A 23,343-nucleotide genomic window follows, 5' to 3' on the forward strand; every position below is an offset into this window, starting at 1 on the left:
AGTTGTTAGAAAAATGACTCTTGATCCTCTCAGATTGTCTGATATGCCATGTATAATGCCTGAGCTAATTTTTTTAGAAAGCTCTCTGGGTAAATTGCTGTTAACACTCAGGTCTGACAGTTTAATGCTATTACACTACAAAATGTATGTTCTTTCCCAAAATAAACATGTTTTATAATAGCAATACAGATGTTGTCAAGGGGCAAGGTTATCGGAGATAATTAGACCCCAGAGAGATTACAGACTCTTAGATCATGAGAGCAGCTTTGCAAGTCTGGCTTATTAAATAATTGTAAGAAAGTCAAAGTCAACTATAAATACACACAATTCCCTGTAATTACTTTTAAAAAAGTACAAACCTAAGGTGCATGCCGATGTGTTGAGATGATAAGGCCTTTCTCTTATAACTCTAAAATGTCTAAATATAGCCTAGAAAACCAACTTTCAAATTGAATTTAAAATAAGAGTGTGAAAGGAAAGACACCTCTTCCTTCCTTTGCTAATATTTTTAGGTTAGCTCTTTTAGGGACATGTTTAAACCCTGGCAAATGAATGGATGACTTCCAAGAAAATCCACCCACCCGTCTCCATAATCCATAAAAAATAATAAAAATCCTAATTACTTGTCATCCTCCAAACATAGTTTCTGCACATGTACATAGAGTATTCCCGCATCTTGAAGGAGCTTTTTTTTTCCCCCATAGTAAATTTGCCAACCAAAAGTTGGCATCAGCCTGAAAAACATTTTCTTAGAGAACAATATTTAATTTTTTAAAGTTCAGTTAGCTGTTTATGCAAAAATAATAATTGTGAATCTGTAGATTCGTTGATGATTGTGTTGTCAAAAAAGTCATGACACATCTTTGCATTGGAAAAACCTAGAAAAAGTACATCATGACTTTTCAACATCCCAATCTAGAGACCAATAGATACACAGTGTTATTTAATGCATGGAATGAGTGAACTCAGTCAGCAGAGGCAACAGAAGCTAGTTTTGTATGCTATTTGCATTTTTGTAGTTTCAGTTGTGTTAACTGTTAGTCAACTGTCCTTATAATCCTTTTCATTTCTATGTTCAATTCAATATGACCATACTTTCAGGGGTTTCATTTAAATTTTTAACAGAGACTTAAACAAATAGAAAAAATAGTTTTTGTCCCATTTTTTTAAGCTTACTTGATGACCATTGACTTATACCTTAGTTGAAACATTATACTGAAATATCCACCGATTTCCTATTTACAGAAAAGATTTAACAGGATGGGATTTTTCCCCCCAAGTGTATTTATACTTTAAGATGAAGTGAATTGATCCATGATGTAGCAAAAAAATAATAATAAGCAACTTCATTTTTAGTGAAACACAAAAAAAGTAGCTTCTTAATTTATTTTACATAATTGACCTGGGCAGTTTTGGAGGCTGGATTGGGATTGAAAGTGGAATCTGATCAATGTAATCAGACAATATTGATAGAAGCTACACAACATTGTGGCTATACCATGTAGACTATGAGGACTGAATTTGACTTACTATGGAATGGGAAAAAAGGACGGGGACTAGCATATGAGTCATTCACTTTCTCATGTATAAGGCGACATTTGTTGATTGACATTATTTAGAATCTTTGACTAGAATTACACCACACCAAAGTAAATACAAAGAATTTCAAACAAGAGGAAGGAGACAATAGTGACTTAGTGATCAAAAATTGCATCTGGTGTATTGACCTGTAAAACTTAGTTTGGAATAAACTAAACTAATTTAACCCTTAAGCCTAAGCCTAAGGATGCACACTCCACACCATTGGTTGGATTTCCAGTATGTTAGCTGCCTGTCCTTCAGTAAGCAAAATACAATTTCAAGGAAAATGATGATGCATGCAACTTATACTCACTGTTAGATGAAAAAAATACCATATTATAAATGTTGCATGAAAATCATATTTTTGTTTCATTCCTGTTTAAGCTAAACTATTTAAATATTAGGTAAGGAGAACGTCTTGTTTCTCTTTCTTTAGTAAACATAGTGTTAACTAGATCTGGAGGACAAATGCCTTACATATTACAATAGACTTATATTGAATAAAAGGACTTACTTAATAAAGATACAAATTTAGACTGTTCAGAAATTGAAAGAATGGGGGGCCAGGTGGGAGTGCACTGGGTTAAGCACACATAGCATGAAGTGGAAGGACCAGCACAAGGATTCGGGTTCGAGTCCCCGGCTCCCCACCTGCAGTGGGGGGTCACTTCACAAGTGGTGAAGCAGGTCTGCAAATATTCCTCTTTCCCTATCCCTCTCTGTCCTATTTAACAACAACAATAAAAATGGAGAAAATGGCTTCCAGGAGCAGTGGGTTCCTAGTGTGGGCACTGAGCCCCAGTGATAATACTGGAATAATAATAATAATAATAATAATAATAATAATAATGAAGGAAGAAAGAAAAGAAATTGAAAGAATACCACTTTGTTACCTTATGCAGTGCGAGGTATTGAACTCTGCCAGAGCCTCTGGCTTGTAAGTCCTGTGCTGTATTGCTGAGCTACTTCTCTAACCCAGGAACATGCAGGCTAATATGGAAGAATATAAAATGAACAGTAGAAATCAAAGGATGTACTAAGAAGAAAATACAACATGGCGATAGGGCAGAGAGTGACTGGTCAGCAATGCTTAGAGATAGGAGATTGTTCACAGTAGAGTCTAGGATGGAGGGCTACTAGATTTAGCCTTTGAAACTTTAAAGATCTTTCTTTCCTTTTTTAAAAAAGTTTTATTTATTTATTTATTTATTTATTGCTTCAAGGGCTATTGCTGGGACTCAGTGTCTACACTATGACTCCACTTCTGGAGGCCATTTTCCCCATTTTTTGTTGCCCTTGTTGTTACTGTTGTCGTTATCATTGCTATTGTTGTTGCTGTATAGGACAGAGAAATCAAGAGAGGAGGGGAAGACAGAGAGGAAGAGAGAAATATAGACACCTGCAGACCTGCTTCACCACTTGTGTAGTGACCTCCCCCCTGCAGGTGGGGAGCCAGGGGCTTTAAACTGGGATCCTTCTGCAGGTCCTTGGCTTAGTGCCATGTGCGCTTAACCCACTGCACTACCTCCTGCCCCCTTCATTCTTTCTCTCTCTCATTCTCTCTCTCTCTCTCCTTCCTTAACACCCTCCCTCCTTCCTTCCTCCCTCCCCTCCCCTCCCCTTCCTCCCTTCCTTCCTTCCTTCCTTCCTTCCTTCCTTCCTTCCTTCCTTCCTTCCTTCCTTCCTTCTTTTCTTTCTTCTCCTGATGGGAAGAAATCAAATGGAACTTTGGTTAGTCAAATGTGAAAGAAGCAATGATACCAGATAACAGCCACTCCCTCCCCCTTTTTCCCCCCAGAGCACTGCTCATCTCTTGCTTATGATGGTTTGGGACATTGAACCTGGATCTTCAGAGTCTCAGACATGAAAGCCTTTTTATATAATTATTATGCAATCTTTTCCACCCAATATAAGCTGTGCTTTGGAAAAGATGACTAATTAGAAATAAGTTTCTTATGTAGGAGGTAATGGGAGACAACAGGGCTTTTTTTTGCCATTTATAAAGTGGAAAGGTATATGGATTTATTCTATTTTATGATCACCACTCTATTTTATTATCTCTGGCTATTAGTGTTATTGGAAACTTGGCATCTCTTTTATGCAAGTCCTGTATTACCTTTGCACTGTCTCCTGGGCTTGTTGTTCTATATTTTTTTAACATTTCTTTAAAGGTATATATCGTTTAATTTCTCCTTTTGATAGGATTTACAAGATTATGAAGTGACAGGCTTATCATTCAACATCACAGGCATCACCAAAATTCTAAGCACTGCCCCTCCCAAGAAGACTTCCACTGTCCTTAAGAAGACTTCCACTGTCCTCACAACATCTGAGAGACAGTTTGCTCAGATTTCTGTCTTCTTTGCTAGTCCCCGTGTTTCATTTGTTTATATTCCACTGAAGAATGAAATGATCCATTAGTTGTTTCTCACTTCCACAGACCACTAAACATAAGCAACTCCAGTTCTGTCCATTTTGTCTTGAGGAATACAAGACCATTTTTTTTTTTTGCATTCCATTGCACATGTATCACATGACCTCTTCATCCAGTCAGCTGTTGCTAGGAATCTAGGTGCTTGCCCTCTGTGGCTGTTGGGAGCAATACAGCTATGAACACAGGTGTATACAAGTCTTTTTGAATTCGAGTTTTCATGTCCTTTGAATATATGGCTAAAAGTGGTATTGCTGGATCTTTGGTATTTCCATTATTATTTGTTTGAGGATGCTTTATACTGTTTTCCGAAAGGACTGTGCTAGTTTCCATTCCCACTAACAATGTAACAGAGTTCCTGTTTTTTGTTTTTGGTTTATATCTTAACACTTGTCATGTTCTGTTTGTTGATGTAGGCCATTCTCTGAATCTTTATTTGCTGTGACACTTTTATTTTATACATTTTGGTAAAAATAAAATAGCTAAGCTCTAATTAAAAATAGTTCCTATTAGCTGAGCACTTACTGTGGTTTTGCCAAAGTAACAATAGTTGTCATAAAAATCTAATGAATTATAAATATCACTTTTTTTCTTTTTTTAATATTTTTATTTATTTTTCCTTTTGTTGCCCTTTTTATTGTTGTACTTATTATTGTTGTTGTCATTGATTTCATTGTTGTTGGATAGGACAGAGAGAAATTGAGAGAGGAGGGGAAGACAGACAGGGGGAGAGAAAGATAGACACTTGCAGACCTGCTTCACCGCCTGTGAAGTGACTCCCCTGTAGGTGGGGAGCTAGGGGCTCAAACCGGGATCCTTACTCTGGTCCTTGCACTTAACCCACTGCGCTACTCCCCGACTCCCTGAATATCACTTTTTTAAAGTTAGGTGGTCACCAGAGCTTTTAAAGTGTCAGGTCCATAATAGCTGCGTCATGAAATTCAAGTCCCTTTGTGACCACCTTCTCTTGAGCGTGAACGGAAACCACAGCCTATGACAAAGAAAGTGGGGTTTACACAGACATAATTGTATTGTATTAGATTATGGCACTTGTCTCATTGAAATCTTGTTTCTTTCTTGATGGTTTCCAAGAGATTCATCTCTACATTGGGTATTCCCACGCACCAAGAAGTTGCAGATGACTTCTAGGAGATGATTATGGCCTTTGATCAACAGTCATTAAAATAAGTCTAGGGACTATGTGGTGGCAATACCCACCTTTGTGTACACATCATGTACAAGGACACAGGTTCAAATCCTAGTCCTCACCTACAAGGGGGAAGCTTCACAAACAGTACTGCAGTTGTTTCTCTTTCTCTTTCCCTCTGTTCTCCCTACTAATTTCTCTCTGTCCTATCAAGTAAAAGAAAGAAAAAAAGAGAGGGAGAGAAAAAAAATGGTCACTACGAGCAGTGGATTCATCATGTAGACAGAGTCCCTATGATAATCTTGATGCAGTAGGCAACAAACAAACAAAAAAACCAAATATGACATTTAAAGTCTTCAGTCCTGGGGGTCAGGCAGTAGCGCAGTGGGTTAAGCACACATGGTACAAAGCGCAAGGACGGCATAAGGATCCTGGTTTGAGAGCCCCTGTTCCCTCCTCTCTCATTTTCTCTTTATCCTTTCCAACAATAACTATAATAACAACAAGCAGGGCAATAAGGGCAACAGAAAGTCGGGGGGGGGGGAATGGGGAAAAAATGGCCTCTAGGAGCAGTGGATTCACAGCGCAGGCACCTAGCCCCAGTGATAACCCTGGAGGCAAAAAAAAGAAAAAAGAAAAGAAAAGAAAAGAAAAGAAAAACTTGCTACAGCTATAAGCAATCAAAGTTTCCTAACAGCTTGAATCAGCATAGAAGACAGTCTTCTCTAGTTGTATTTCCAATGACCATTACTGGTATGTTATGAGACTCTATGTCCAGGATCCAGCTAAGTCACACTTTTAGTTCTGGCCTACAACAGTCATGCCATGATAAATCTGTGTTAAGTTCCGAAGTTTGTGTCAGTTTATTATACCACAAGAAAAGCAAGAACAACTTAGAAGGAAATATAAGAAAATAATTTATTTGAACAAAAGTCATAAAATATTGAGTATAGCCAAAAATTGTATTCAAACATCTGTATCCCATCCCCTCCCCTGATAGCTTTCCTAGTCTTTATCCCTCTGGGAGTATGGACCCAGGGACATTATAGGGTGCAGAAGGTGGAAGGTCTGGCATCTGTAATTGATTCCCCGCTGAACATGGGCTCTTTCCCTAGTGGGGTGGAGTTCTGGGGAAACGGGACTCCAGGACACACTGATGGGGTCATCTGTCCAGGGAAGTCCGGTTGGCATCATGGAAGCATCTGGAACCTTGTGGCTGAATAAGAGTTAACATATAGAGCCAAAAAAATTGTTGACTAATCATGAACCTAAAGGCTGGAAAAGTTCAGATAAAGAGTGTGTGTGTGTGTGTGTGTGTGTGTGTGTGTGTGTGGTGGTCCTCCATTTTGTAGATAGTAGTCCTATTTTACTTATATTCCAAAGGGCCCATGAGTGTACTAGTTTTTTTTTCTGACTTTTAATGCTGTCAAAACATAGGAGGAAAATAGGTTTATATGTTAAAAGACTATACATTCTATATGTGACAAGACTATATGTGACAAGTAGCAGCTTCATCTTGGCTAGCCGTTGTTAAGACCCGGAAGGCTGGTAACAGACAGTCTTGAAGGAGTTAACAGAGACTGCTTCTGGCAAGTCTCTTTTAATCAAGTGTCTGTAGCCAACAATAGAGAAATGGTAAGAGGGGGACTAGCAGGAAGAGGTGAAATAAAGTCCTTCCCAATACAGATCTCACTTCTATAGGCAAGAGAGGAACTGGAGAGACAGTTATAAAGGGTCTTTTATGCAAAGCATTTCAAAAGGGCTATGATGAAAATACAATATAAAATGCACTCTTAGCATATTAGCCAACAGTAAAGTCTAGACAAGTGAGAGCATGTTCAATGTGCTCTTTAAAAAAAAAAAAAAATCTCAGAGGAGCTGAAAATTCTTACAGATAAAGAAAGAAAGTGACTCAGGATATAGTATAAAGAAAATAGTCTTGCCTTTAGTGTAGCGAGTTGAACAGGTGCCTCTAGTAAAAAGAAAATCCTTGAAGATGGGCAATATGTGCCCAGTAAGAGTCCCTATAAAGACATTGGGATCTTGTTTGTAGAGATCCCTGAGAACCAGGATGCAGTCTCTAAGTGAGTCAGGGGTTTATGGCAAAAGAAATGCCCTTGATAAATACAGCATGATGTTTCTGAAGTTATTCCCAGGGCTAGTGTAACATGTATAGGCTCATGGCTTGAATCTTGTATTTGAAGCTCTGATGGAAGGCTGAACGATATTCAGTCGTTCACCAAATTCCTCAGCATAATAAAAGATCAAAGGCAGAAAATATGAGGCGACATTTTATTAGACTGCTTTGTTTCGGCAGATACAAGAATCAAAAGGAGAAGATGGGAAGTGTTCAAAGAGGACAGGGGGCTTAGTGCCTTATGGTGAAGGGAGATGGCGACTTGGTGTTGTGTGAGGTGTGCTGCCAAATGTTTCAGGGAGGGAAGGGGGGGGGTAGGAGGGGTTGTATACATTGACCAAAGGAGATTTATAAAGCCTGTTGTGTTAATATACCCAACAGATACAGATTAGGAAGGGGCATATCAAAGACACCAGAATAAAAGACAGTTTTCAGAGTTCTTCCAGAAGATAGAAATTGATTTGATTGAACCTTTGCAAGATGCCTTTTGAGCTGTGGCTTGAAACATTCAGAGAGCTGACTTTAAACATTCAGAGAGTTTGTTTCATCAGGTCTTCTGAATGGAAATACCAAAATGAACATCCGAAATGGTAATATAGGGTTGTCAGTCAATTGCAAGGGTTATCAGTCTTCTAATTTTTAATGAGTTGTAAAGTAATGATGGAATATAAAAAGGAAGCAGCATTTGTGATGTTTCTGTGTTTTGAATTGTTCTGCGGTGGGCTTTAACTTCAAAAGTATGTTGAGAATCTAATCACTTCTCACCAGCTGGAACTCTGGAGAAGGAAGGTTGTGTGGTTCACTGTTGTATTATTGCAGCATGGGACAGTCCAGGGAACACTTTAGATATAAACTTGTTATCTTTCATTAAATGAGCAGTATCTTATAATTACTACTGGGAAACAGGATATATTTATATACAATTCATTAAATAATTGCAGTCTATTGTTTATGTTGGATATATATTTTTTTCCTCCAGGGTTATCGCTGGGACTCAGTGCCTGCACTATGAATCTGCTGCTCCTGGAGGCCAATTTCCCATTTTGTTGCCCATGTTGTTGCCATTGCTGTTGCTGTTGCATAGGACAGAGAGAAATTGAGAGAGGAGAAGAAGACAGGGGAAGAAAAAGATAGAAACCTGCAGACCTGCTTCACCCACCACTTGTGAAGTGACTCCCCTGCAGGTAGGGAGCCCAGGGCTCAAACTGGGATCTTTAACACCAGTCCTTTTGTTTCACCCCATGTGCACTAAACCCACTGTGCTTCTGCCGGGACCCCTAAACTTTTCATCTAATGTTTTCTGCTGTGCTACTGAGTAACCCAGGCTCTCATGCACAGGTTCATAATGTGCCATGGATTGCTGACACACCTCCCTGAAGTAATATTTTTTTTCTTAAATTTTTAAAAAAAAATCATCTGTCTTTATTTTTTGGATGGAGACAGCAAGAAATCGAGAGAAGAGGGGACGGTAGAGAGGGAGCGAGACAGAGAGACAGAGAGACACCTGCAGCACTGCTTTACCACTCACAGTTTTCCCCCTTCAGATGAGCACTGGGGGCTCAAATCCAGATGCTTGAGCACTGTATCCTGTGTTCTCAGCCAGGCGCCACCACACAGCCCCTATCTTCCTTTCTCTCTTTCTCTCTCCTTCTTTCTTTCTTTCTTTCTTTCTTTCTTTCTTTCTTTCTTTCTTTCCCTTTCTCTCTCTCTCTCTCTCTCTCTCTCTCTCTCTCTCTCTTTCTTCCTTCCTTTCTTTCTTTCTTTCTTCTTCTTTTTTTAATTGCCCTCAGGGTTACCACTGGGGACCAGCAGGCACTACGAATTCCCCGCTCCTGGCAGCCATTCTCTCTCTCTCTCTCTCTCTGACTTCCCATTTTATTTGAGAAGACAGAGAAAAAAAAAAAACTAGAGTAATGGGGAGAAAGATAAGACACTTGCAGACCTGCTTCACCATTTGTGAAGTGTCCCTCTGCTGGTAGGGAACAGGGGCTTGAACCTGGATCTTTGCTCTGGTCCTTTCCCATAGTACTATGTGCTCTTAATAGGGATGAGCCTGACCCTCCATATTTTGTTTCTTTTTTAAAAAAATATTTATTGTTTTTATATATTGATTGGATAGAGGCAGCTAGAAATCTAGAGGAAAGGGGGTGATAGAGAAGGAGAGAGATAGACAGAGAAACCTGCAGCACTGCTTCACCACCTGCAAAGCTTTCCCCCAGCAGGTGGGGACAAGGGGCTCAAACTTGGGTCCTTTTCACTGTAACATGTGTGCTCAGTGAGGTCCACTGCCACCCCACTTCTTCATATTTTTTTGTCTTTGTTCCTCTTTCCTGTAATACCAGGGTTTAAACCCAGGAATTCATGGTTATAAGGCATGTGCTCAACCACTGTGCCACTTACCTGGACCTGAAATAAGCTTAAACAATTAGGGATTATATTTAATAGATATCTACTTCTTTCTTCTTTCTTTTTTTTGTCTAATCATTATTTTGTTTCTGCTTATTTTACTTTAGTTTTGTGTTTTATTTCATAAATATTTATGTTTAATTCCTCTTTGGGATCACTCTAAACACCTCACTTATCTGAAGACTTGTCAGAATCTTTATTTTTTTAAATTTTATTTATTTATTTTTTTTGGTTAGGATGTTCTAGTGAGTTTCACTTAAGTATATTCATAACCCAATCATTTGTTTTGTTTTATATTTTCCTAATGATATATTTCTTCATAAAATTATCCCAAACAGAGGCGCACCTGGTTGAGCACATGTATTACAATGTGCAAGGATGCAGGTTCGAGCCCGGGTCTCCACCTGCAGGGGGAATGCTTTGCGAGTGGTGAAGCAGTGCTGCAGGTATCTCTCTGTTTCTCTCCCTCTATCACCCCCTTCCCTCTTCATTTCTGGCTGTTGTCCTTATCCAATAAATAAAAATTAAAAAAAATTAAAAAAAATATACCCCAAACAAATTTAGAACAGTAAACATTTACTTTTGTGCTATTTCTGTGGGTCTAATATTTAGCAGCAGCTTTTTCTGGGCAGTTCTTTGGGGGTCTTTCAGTTTGTATTCAGTGGATCAGCTAGAGGTGGAGTCATCCACAGACATCTCTGATCTAACAGAGTGTGCTTATATAGCTAAAGCTTCCATATCTCAGTTCATATGTCTCTTTACAAAATGGTTGAATCTGCTAGCATGGTATCCGGCTTCCCCTGGCTAAGTGATATTTAATAGGAAGATAGAAATTACTTGTTTTATCTGACCTAGCCTATAAAACCATTTCCTGTCATTTCCATATCATCTTATTATCTACAGAAGCTAACTGTCTTTTCTGTATTAGGTATAAATGAGGGCATAAATGTCAAAAAGGCAGGCACTAGAAACCAATATGGCAAGTATATACAGATTTTGTAAGGCTTATAATGTTGCGTAATAGGTTCCTCCCCAAATTAATATTAGAAGTGTCCAGCTAAAGGGTCTGGCCTTGTGCAGGTTCATCTTGATACACCTATGGTCCAAAATCAAGAGTTTTTTTTTTTTTTTTTTCGTTGTTGTTGTTGTTTTGTCTTGTTCCTTGGGGTGGGGTGGGGTGTTTAGGATGGGGTGAGATTGGTCAAGAGTAGAGAGTAGGACTTGGATGCCTAATGATCTGGGTTTGATTTTTAGTACCACATATGACAGAAGTGAAGGATCCTTTTCTCATAAAATTCAGTAAATCTTAAGGACATTATTTTCTTCAGTTATGTTTTATAAGCTCTTTTTAGTCTCTGAACCTGAATCAAGTCCTTTGTTCACCTTGGAAATGTTAGTCTCTACTTTCATCTTGCTCGTGAATAACAAACCTATCAGCTATGTGCTGTAGTCCTGTACAGTTATTTGTGTTCTGATTATGGTACATGGAGTCTTTTGCTCAATCGCCAAATATGACATATATAAACATACACATTTACACACACACATGTCATCATTACCATGAAATTTCCATGGTATCACAGTATGCAGTTACTATTATGACTGAAAGTTTTCATGATCATTAGTCAGATAGTGAGTTATAAGCATTGTTTACATCCATAAAATTGTCTTCTAGAAAAAGGAGTGACATTAGGCATTCAGTCATTTATGTGATGGAATAATTTCTATGGAGACACAAAGTTGTGCAGAAGTTGTCTGCATCACTTTGACTGAATTCAAGATATGAGGGGAAGACATGAAAATTTCCATGAAGAGTCTTTGATTCAGAGAAGGTAAATGTGAGGTAATATATGTCATGTAATACTGTCTCGAATTATAAATTAAAACCAGGTATAAATATAGAATAAGATAAAGTATTACATGTATGGTGAGCTTATTTTTGACATATGTATAATTACTGAAGCTGGGCTCATTTGTATGATAGAGATGGATGGTTTATTTCATTTAATTTCTTTCTGACATAAGTTGGGATTTATTCATTAGTGCATCTCTTCAAACTAATTGCAGTTCCACTGTTTGACTTTACCTGACACTCGCAATGCGTGTGATATCTTATTTACTTACTTATAAATGATCTCATGACAAACTATGAGATCCATGTCTAAATGACGATAATCACTCACATAGTCTTGAAAAACTATTGGATGCTATTAGAAATGTCAATATCCAAGCAGGAAATTATTTTGACTGGGAAGGCTGAGAATTTATTGAGAATGATCTTTCCATGCTGCTATCCAATATATCTCTACAAGGTCAATTTCTTTGTCCAATATAATGAGAGCATAGAACATTTCAAGTACACATTGGCAGTCAATTATAGTTCTCTGACAGAGCAAATAGACTTTTACATAAAACATTAAAAATGTTTAGTCTGTTGCTGAGAAATTGTGTTTATGTTCACAAATGAAATAAGAACATGGCACTAGAGCATGAAAGGAATTTAGAATTTAAGAGATGATTGAGGTGTCATCCAGGGAAAGACAAATGTATATATTTCAAGGCAATCTATGTTCTTGCTGGATATGATATGTAAATGAGCTTATTCTCTGATTTTGAATGTTGAGATAGGTCATAGGCCATATTTCCAGCAAAGAAGATGATCTTGCAGAGTTTGCTTATGCAATTCTCAAAAAAAAAAAAAAAAACTGCAGAGTTAGCAACAGGAATTCAAGGGAATGACTTGTTTCCATATAAAATAAGCAGACATAGACACACTAATGACCAGATGAAATAACTCAACTTGGATGGACTGGCAGCTATGTTAGAGACTTGGAAGGTTACTTGGGAATGCATCCAGTGATTAATGCTCAAAGGATGAAGCCAGGTCTTTACATCTATTGTCTACTTGACAATGGAGAATAACATCACTTGGGGCCAAGCGATGATGGTGCACCTGGTTAAGCACACATTGTACTGTGTGAGAGGATCCACTCAAGGACCAGGGTTTGAGCCCCTACTCCCCACATGCAGGGGCAACACTTGATGAGCAGTGATGCAGTTTTGCTGGTGTCTCTCTTCCTTCTTCTCTATCTCCTCCACCCCTTTCAATTTCCCTCTGCCCTATCAAAAAAAAAAAAAAAAGCAGCCATGGGGAGACGTGGATTTGTAGTTCCCATACTGAACCCCAGCAGTAACTCAGGCAAAAAGAAAGAATAATATAACTCCAGGATCCGTAACTATGCAAACTCTAAATTTGAAGTTCATAGTGCACTTTAGATCGTTTAGTTTGCTAAAAAGTTCTAGTAGTTCATAGATAATATTAAGGGTCTAATGTACAATGTTAAAATGTGGATCAGAAATAGGAAATAAAGGGTATTTGTGTGAATAATTAATAGAACTTTATTTATTACATATGAGAGAATTGCACATGATGCAGAGAGAAGAGAAAAATGAAAGAGAGAGAGGGAGAGGAGGAGGCTGGTGAGGAAGTCCAGAGCACCATATCTGCACATGTGGTACTTGGATATTGAACTGGGAACCTCAGACACTAGAGTCCAACACTCAGGCATTGAGCCATATTGTCAGGCACCAATTAGTTGATATTTATGTTGAAAGAGATGGATAATGTTAGAAGCTTTCACTTCTCAAATTCTGATAATAACATCCAGATACTACTTTATCTGGCACTCATCAGTAAAAGATGTCTACTCTTGGGAGTCGGGCGGTAGCGCAATGGGTTAAGCACATGTGGTGCAAAGCGCAAGGACCAGCATGAGGATCCCTGTTGGAGCCCTTGGCTCCCCACCTGCAGGGAGTCGCTTCACAGGCAGTGAAGCAGCTCTGCAGGTGTCTGTCTTTCTCTCCACCTCTCTGTCTTCCCCTCCTCTCTCCATTTCTCTCTGTCCTATCCAGCAACAATGACAACAAGAATAACTACAACAATAAAACAACAAGGGCAACAAAAGGGAATAAATAAATATTTTTTTTAAATATGTCTACTCTTAAATCAATCTGGACAAGGAAAATTATAGTAATATCTTAAAATCTACATAAATTATATACTTTTTGATTCAACAAAAACTAATGTTACTGAATCTGTAAAAATTCTGAACCTCATTCATTATGAAACATTAATCATTGCCTGTTTTACCCAGCATTGTGTTACATTGGGAAGACCTGATTCCAATTTTGTATTATATCTTGGAACAGAAACTTAATCTTTACTATGTGATTTTTACCCTTATGGGTTGCACTTTAGATATACAGTACAAACACATTCTACTCTGGCATTAGTATTTAAATAGCAAAGACAAATTATTTTCATTTCGTAGGGGGCACAGTAAACTTCTTATGGTCCCATTCATTTACCTAAGGTCATATCTCTCTAGTTGGTGAGAAAGGTTTAACCCAAGCATAGATTTTTCTGAGAAACTATCTTTCAAGATGCATCCCTCTTCTGTGAAGGGAATATTGGCCCTTCTATCACCAAAATCTCAGGCACAATTCCAGTATTTCAATAACCGTGTTGTTTCCAAATGCAAAAAGAATAAAACTGAAGGCATACACATGAAATAAACATTCTGCCAAATTAGGGACCCAGCTATTTATTATTAATCGATTCTTTAGATATATTAAAGCATTTTTTTTCCCTTCAGGGTTATTGCTGGGGCTTGGTTCCTAGACTAAAATCCACTGATACTAGCAGCAAGTTTTTCCACATTATATTCAGTAGAACAGAGAGAAATTGAGAGGAGAGGGGTAAAATGGAGAGGGGGAAAGAAAGACACCTGCAGACAACTTCACTACTTCTTGAAGCTTTCCCCCTGCAGGCAGTGAACGGGGGCTCGAACCTAGGTTCTTGCACATAGTACTATGTGCACTTGACCAGGTGTGCCACAGCTTGTCCCCCTGAAACCATTTTTTAAAAGATAGCAGAGAACTTTGAAAAGAAAAACAAGAACTAAATATTTCGGGAGAACTCATTTGTGGTTAAAAGTTTGCTACCATAAGCACTGGGATTAGTTCAGGACAACCATTTTAATTTTCAGTACCAGACGGGAAATCTTTCTAAGGCACTTTAACTCATTAACATATCTTAGGAAATGAAATGAATTATTTGTCAGAAAGAATTATCTGGAAAGAAATTAGTGAGCTCAGTGTTGCATATCTTTGTGGATATTGCCACACCAAAATTAATTACAAATATTAATAATGATTTTCTCTGGGGATGCTTCTTCTGTCACCTAAGTAAGTCATTCTTTGTTCCCTCTGAAGGTGGGCCCTATTTTCTCTGAATGCTAGCACATATTTTAAGAAGTTTGGAAATGATGTGAATTTTGGATCAAAGATGTTGTAAACGTTAAGGACAGCTTAGTAGTGCAGCTAACTCAAAAACTGGATGGCCTTTGCATGAAGGCAAGTATCTAGCAGTATTTCTCACCTAGAGATGTCTGTTATTAATATTCCATGAATATTAATGGAAACTTTCCATTTACATGACAAAGAAAATAGCCATATTTGATGTGGAATCATTAAATAGCCATCTATCATAGCCGTGAGAAACTGGCTGCATTTAGCTGGATGCTGGCTGAAATATTAGACTTCACATAAATGAAACAAGTTATTTCTCTGTGACCTTTTTTTCTTCTTTTTGCTAATAACCCCTTACATTTGAGTAAAATTGCATGCGCTATCCGCTATCCTTGATACTCTGAGGGAGTTTGTGAGAGAGCAAATCTTGCCCAAATCTATCATTTTTCTCAGAGGCCAAGGGTGGGTAAGAGATTTTGGGTGAGGCCATGTAGCCCAGGCAGCAAAATCTATCTTGATTGCACAACTTCAGAGCAAAGTTTTTTTAGGCAGATCTTTGGAAGGGTAATGATGTTTGGTGCTACATTCCAGGCTCTCTCATCTTTTTGAAATGTGGTTCAGTCTTAAGCAATCAAGAAAGTTTTCAGAATTAGAAGAGTGGTAGTTTCCCTTCATTCTAACATACCACCAAACCTTTTGGGAAATACATCTATCCATATAGATTTCACATTGCTGTGGTCCCATTTTTCCATCGTAGACTAGGGATTTCTTTGCCAGATTGACTACTAATGAAACATTCCCTGGTAATTTCTTTCTTTCTTCCGTCCTTTCTTCCTTCCTTTCCTTTTTTTTTTGGTAATAACAGTTACAGTGTTCTATTAAGAAACTGTTGAAGCCACCTCTTTCTCTGTCTCTTGAGAGAGATGATAAGTATGTATGTGTAGAGACAGGACATTGGTTTGCAAAATATGCTGACGTTAACAGCTCTACAAATAGAAAAATGTGGAGGAGCCCCACAGATGTCAGGGCTCTCATCTCTGAGGAAATCTGACCCACTTTATGTTATTATTTACTGAGTTTTCTTTTTTCAAAAGATTTTATTTATATATTAATGAGAAAGATAGGAGGAGAAAAAGAAAGAACCAGACATCACTCTGGTACATGTGCTTCGGGGATTGAACTTAGGACCTCAGGCTTGAGCGTCCAATGCTTTATCCAATGCGTCACCTCCTGGGCCACTTAACTGAGTTTTCTAAAGCATCTATTTGAAGTATACACAAACATAAATCAATAGCTACATGGACAGAGAGGCAACCAATGCCAGTTTGAAATGCATGAAAATGGATTTTTTTTTCATACCGGTTCTTTTAAATAATTAGGAGAGTGATCATAGACAATTTTGTGAAATCTTGAGTCGCTAATTTCTCTTCAGTAAACCAAGAAGGGTCCCAGGTCTGTCCTCCTTGGAAGCTATGCTTATGGTTTTTGTTGATCACCAATGGGAAAGGAATGTGTGAACTGTGAAGTGCTACATGAGTGTGAGTTATTATTCATTTGTTACCACAGCAACTGAAGGGCATCTCTGTGACAACAGAACAGCTCACTGAAGAGCAATGATGAAAGAAAAAAAAAAAGTATTGTCAAGACTGGGGTACATGATACTTAGAAATTACTAATAATGATGATATTTCTTTCATACGCTTTTTTTTTCTGGTCAAGAAGTGATATGAAGAGAAACACTATCAAAATATTGCTATTTCTTTATGTGTTCTATTAGTATTTATCTTTGCATATGAATATAGTAGCATCAACATTGAGACATATACAAGTACATTTTTAAAAAATATTTATTTTTTTATTATCTTTTGTTGCTCTTGTTGTTTTACTGTTGTAGTTATTATTCTTGTCATCATTGTTGGATAGAACAGAGAGAAATGGAGAGAAGAGGGGAAGACAGAGGGGAGAGAAAGATAGACACCTGCAGACCTGCTTCACCTCCTGGGGATGATTCTGCATATTTTGTTCATAATTTCTTTATCTTTAATAAATTATGAACTTTTGTGCAGATTATTATCCTACATAGGACTTTAGTGATAAATAATATAATATCATATGACCATAAGATTGCTGTTTAAATCTTTTATTTTTTAAATTTATTTATTGGGGGGATAGTGGTTTACAGTTGACAGTAAAATACAATAGTGATTTTTTTTTTTGCCTCCAGGGTTATTGCTGGGGCTCGGTGCTTGCACTACAAATCTACTGCTCCTGGAGGCTATTTTTTCCCTCTTGTTGCCCTTGTTGTTTATCATTGTTGTTGTTGTTGTTGTTATTGTTGTTATTGCTGTCCTTGTTGGATAGGACAGAGAGAAAACAAGAGAGGAGGGGAAGACAGAGGGGGAGAGAAAGATAGACACCTGCAGACCTGCTTCACCTCTTGCGGAGCAACTCCCCTGCAGGTGGGGAGCCGGGGGCTCAAACCGGCATCCTTATGTCGGTCCTTGTGCTTTGTGCCATGTGCACTTAACCTGCTGCACTACTGCCCAGACCCCCAAATACAATAGTTTTTACATGCATAACATTTCCCAGTTTTTCACATAACAATACAACCCACATTAGGTTCTCCTCTGCTATACATAAGATCGTTTTTTTTTTAATTTTTATTTATAATGGAAACACTGACAAGACCTTTTATAAGAGGGGCACAATTCCACAGGATTCCCACCACCAGAACTCCGTATCCCATCTCCTCCCCTAATAGCTTTTAATGAATTATAATTGGGTATCTAAGTATATCTCTGTCTCTTTTGGTTGGGTATTGAGGTAATGCTATAGCAAATAAACTTTTTTGTTGTTGTGTATTCCCCTTTCTCTCTCTCTCTCTCTCTCTCTTTTTTTGTTTTCTTTTTTTATAGTAGCACTGCTCAGCTCTAGTTTTTGGTGATGAGGGGGACTGAATCTGGGACTTCATAGCCTCAGACTTTAGTGCATTTTGCATACCACTAGGCTATTGCACTTCTTAAAATGCACAGACACGCTCTTCCCCAAGGAATGGCTAGAGCTCTGATAACAATGACCAGAGGAGCTAGACATTAGAGCAGGAAACCCTAGGTAGAAGGGGCAGAACACACAAGGCCACTGTTGAACTTGTATTTTACTGATAAGACTATGCATTACCTACACAGAGAGGCTTTACAGCTTACTTCTTGTGGAGAGTGGCAATGGGTTAGATGAAGTTTCGTTTTTTGTTTGTTTAAGAGGTTGCAGAGTACAGGCGCAATGTATTCTACTCTGTGATATTTGACATAGTTTGCCCCTAGACAAATTTGCTTCACATCTGTGTGAAGCCAGCATTTTCCGATGTTGACAAAAATTCATGTCTTTCACATGTCTAACATAACTATAACATGTAGTATGTTTATTACAACATGAATGCAGTTTGAATAAGCAATACCATCCTTTATATTCATTTTTCCAAAATCATTTTCCAAAAAAGGTTACCCCAATCTTAGCCTGTAAGGTATATTAGAATATTTAAAGGAGATGTTGGATTCTAAATTCCGGTGACTGACAAGGGAGGCATACTTAGTTTGGGGGTATTTCCCACTAATACCGTCTTCTTCTCCATCTCCTAGATCACTGCATATATAAGTGCTCCTATTTTTTCAAAATGCTTATAAAATGTATAATATACTGTGAAGTTTCTTATTTTTGCTAAAGATTAAAGTGGTAAACTGTATTAGTAGACCAAATCTATTTTTAAACTTCTGGAGAAAGCCTAAAGCCTAAATGTTTGTGTCGAATTAATAAAATAAAAAATGTGATTTAACAATTTGAAGACAGGAATAAACTCCAGGTGTTCTCAATAGCTTCCAGGTAGTTCTTTTGAAGAAACTACTGTGCGTAAAACAAGTAATTTTTGACAATCAAAAGATACTAGTAAAAAAATTGGAAGGACCCATTGAGAAATTAATTATTGCTATAGATTTTGACCCTCAGGAAGACTGCTCTTAAGGAAGACAGAAGAATTCAAAGAAAACTGGGTCTTGAAGTTTTTCATAAAAAATGCACATCAACTATGCATTCAAAAATAATTTTAAAAAAATGACTTATCATATATATCATGGCCAAAGTAGGAGTTACTCTGGGAACAGTGGTGATTATGTCTTGGGCTTTTCCAATTTGAAGTAAACTGGACCATGCTGAACTTCATGCTTGTTGACTGTCTTGTGTCTAAAGGCAGAATCTGGCAGGTTATGACTAGGTGTGAGGTTTACTTCATCCACCTTAGATCTAGGGGGAATTGGAACATTGTCTCCCTCACCTCAGCGTTATCAGATTCTTTGTAGCGATTGCCCTTAGACTCTTACAACAGAACATAACAGCACAGTCAGTTGATTTTGCAGAGCCTCAAAGGATAAAAGAAAATTGAAAAATACTTAAAAGAAAACAATTCTGAAAGCCTCTATAAAAAGCAAAACAAAGGTAGACAACTTGACTCAAACATGCTAGTTTGAGGTGAAAAGTAAAAGAGACTTAAGGAATCAGGGGTGGGGGTGGGAGTTCAGGTTCTAGAACATGATGGCAGAGGAGGACCTAGGTGGGAGGGTGAGGGGAGCTTAGAGTGTTATGCAGAGTACTGAGGAATTTTACACAGGTACCTACTACTGTATTTACTGTCAAATATAAACCATTAATACCCCCGAAGTAAAATAAAATAAAATAAATTTTAAAAAACTCTACCCATGTGCCAACAACCATCTTGTAAACCATTATTTCCCCCAATAACATAAAAAAAGAAAAGGAAAAAAAGATAGATCAGCTTTTAACAAATATTTAGAAGTAAATTGTACATTTGAGTGGGGAAATCTATGTTCCCGTTGGTTTGAAATGTTCTGTTTTATTTTTTTTTGAAGTACTATTTATTAAAATAATTTTAACTTTTGCACCAACTCTTCAGAATGTCATAGAGATAGGTTTTACAAGTGCTTTTCTAAGTTTTCTGATTTTATTGCTGGAGAAGTGCAATTATCTTTTATTGTAGTGCTTTTTTAAAAAAATATTTACAACTATTTATATTATAGCATTGTCATTTTCCAAAATGAATGTTGTATTTGAAAGCAATATGTCTGCTTAAATTATTATATATTTAAATATAAAAATATAAATATTTATTTAAATATATTTATATATATATGATTTAATTTACTATATATTTGTTGTAAATCTTGGGATAATCAGTTGTTAAACTGTACTAATGATGAGGGAAACAGTTCATGTCAACTTTAACATGTCAGGAGAAATCTAGTCTTTACACTAATTGATTAATAAACTTACAGCTGGGGGTAGTATAGGTTTACGTAGTGGTGAGAAGAACACATACATTTTTGAAAAGTTGGGTTGCACAAATCCATACAGAATCATTGATGGCACCTACAACAATCAAGTATTTATTGCTTTTCTGTGAGGAAGTGCCTTTGACCATATTTGGCTGCATATGGAGAAATTCTAGTGACTTAGAATGGAAAAAATGAGTACAAAAGTACCTTGTTGCTTAGATTGCTAATTTTTCACAGGTGACAGTGATACAGCTATGGAAATGGAGGTTCCTTCTATATATAGGGTTATTGTAGACATTCTGGGTCTGTATTACCAGATTGATTCTTCCTATTTGGTGTTAAAGAGGCAAAGAAAGTTCTTTATAAGTTCTATATGATACATCTACTTGGAAGGGAGTCTCATGACAAGGTGGAAGTATGAAGAAAGATACGTAACTTGGGAATTGGGCTGTAGAGCAGTGATTAAGCACAGTTGGCGCAAAGCCCAAGGACCGGGTAAGGACCCAGGTTTGAGCCCCGGCTCCCCACCTGAAGGGGAATCCCTTCACAGATGGTGAAGCAGGTCTGCAGGTGTCTATCTTTCTCTCTCCCTCTCTGTCTTCCCCTCCTCTCTCCATTTCTCTCTGTCCTATCCAACAACGACAACATCAGTAATGACTATAACAATAAAACAAGGGTAACAAAAGGAAATAAATAAATATTAAAAAAATGAAAGATATGTAGCTTTAGAAAGGCTATTTGCAACAACTAATCGTTGGTTTACTTCTAAAAAACAGTTTGGATTTCAAGATGCAGATTGTTTCATGTATATTATTGTATTTATCATTACAACACTTACAGGTTCTTAGGTATTCAGTTCATTTTAAACTTGTAAACTCAAATAAAAAAAATTATATTCTTATTGGTCACAGGGATCTTTAATTACTGAAAATAAATGTGGCGAGTTCTATTATAACTGAACCAAGCTATCTAGTGGTAACTGGTATTCTCTTTGCTTTAAAATGTTTTGCTTTTATCATCTTCCTAGTTGATATGTCAGATAATCAGTCATTCACTTTTGCCACCCATTCATCCTTATAACACCAACTTGCCATGCACCCAGCAGGCAGCAGGGATAGAATTCTGAGCAAAATAAAGCAGTATTAATGCCCAAGATTTGATAAGTATGTTCTGAGGTAATGAGTTTATGTATATTTTCAAACTAAATGGAGAAATGTCTTTTTATATGTCCTCTTCTCCACTACTTCAGAAAGGCTTTGCCGCCAAGGGGTGTAGGTGTAAAGGAGACACAGATGGGGTGGATTTGTGTAATGGTCAGAATGGCAATGTTGACAGAGGAAACTGGTTAGGAATCTGGAAAGACTCAGGACCACCAGTTTACTGCCAGGAGGACCCAGTCCCAGCACCTTGAAAAGAATTACAAGGTACTCCATGATCAAGTGTGTAAAATTTTAAACATCTGTATTGCAAAAATATGAGGTGTAACTCATGCAAAACAGATCTTATGATATAAAGACAACTCATGGGGAAAGAATCCTCCAAGAGGCAAAAAGAAGATGTCCTGTTAATGCATTTTTCCTTCTCTTAAACCCCAGATCTATGTCACATCTGGGATAGCTTCACTTTACCCTGCCATCTTTCCTTTTTTTTTTTTTTTCCTCCAGGGTTATAGCTGGGCTCGGTGCCTGCACCATGAATCCACCGCTACTGCAGGCCATCCTTTCCCCCTCCTTGTTGCCCTTGTTGTTGTAGCCTCCTTGTGGTTATTATTATTGCCATTGTTGATGTTGTTTGTTGTTGGATAGGACAGAGAGAAATGGAGAGAGGAGGGGAAAACAGAGGGGCAGAGAAAGACAGACACCTGCAGACCTGCTTCATCGCCTGTGAAGCAACTCCCCTGCAGGTGGGTAGCCAAGGGCTCAAACCGGGATCCTTATGCCGGTCCTTGCCGGTCCTTGCGCTTTGCACCACATGCACTTAACCCACTGCGCCACTGCCTGACCCCCAACCCTGGCCTCTTTCCTCTTGGGTTACAGCTGGCCAGGTGAGATTAACCTTCTCCAAAACTCCCATTATAAATAAGGTGCTTCTAAAAACTGCCTAGTGGAATTCTGGAGGCAGGGCTACAAAGCAGAAGAAGCTGTGTTTCTCTCTTCTCAACTAGGAATACCAAAGAAGACCACCTGGGACCGCAACAAGATAGGACTAGAATGACTTCAGGAACCCACCAAATCACCAGTGAGTGCAAACACCTGTGGCTCATGGGCAGAGTGAAGCCTTGGGAGAAATTAAGTGGCCAGTAACAGTCTGGCAGTTTACCAGTTGAGACACCACGTCCAGTCTGTTTCACCAACAAAAAGATGGCTGAAGGGAGGAGAGGACTCCCCTAAGACTCACTAAATGCAACTGTGAGTCTCCATTGCTACTGCCCTCAGAATCTGGAGCAGTGGCAGGGAGGCCCTGTGCTGACAAGAGGGGACAGAGAACTAACCAGGAAACTCAGGAGAAGATCTATACCTCGGTGGCCTAGCAGTGGGGCTCTGAGAGTCTCTTTGCAAACCACTGGATTATCTCTGCCCCACCCTGCTTTAACTCATGGTCAGGAGTCAGTGATTAAGCTAATAAGCCTACTTATAGTTTAAAAGCCCTCAGGCTCCCATAGCCTAAGGGGAAGAAAAATAACAAAAGAGGATTTTAAGCCAGAGTTCCAACTCAGGGATTAAAATACTATTGAAACAACTGTCAATTTGGACAACTGTGAACTCTTTAATTACCTTACTTAAACACAAGTCAATTCAGGCAAGAGTTATCAGTAATCTGAAAAGTACTGAGAGAGGGACCTCATAACATACTATATAAAATGGTTAAACCAACAAGAAGAAATATTGGAGAAATGAAACAAGACAAGAGTCCAGCTAAACCTCCCCTGAAGGTTGAAGTACAAAATAATGAGGTCAACATACAAATACTAGGTAAGAAAACAATCACAGGA

Source organism: Erinaceus europaeus, chromosome 3 (assembly GCF_950295315.1).
Source record: "Erinaceus europaeus chromosome 3, mEriEur2.1, whole genome shotgun sequence".
NCBI lineage: Eukaryota > Metazoa > Chordata > Mammalia > Eulipotyphla > Erinaceidae > Erinaceus > Erinaceus europaeus.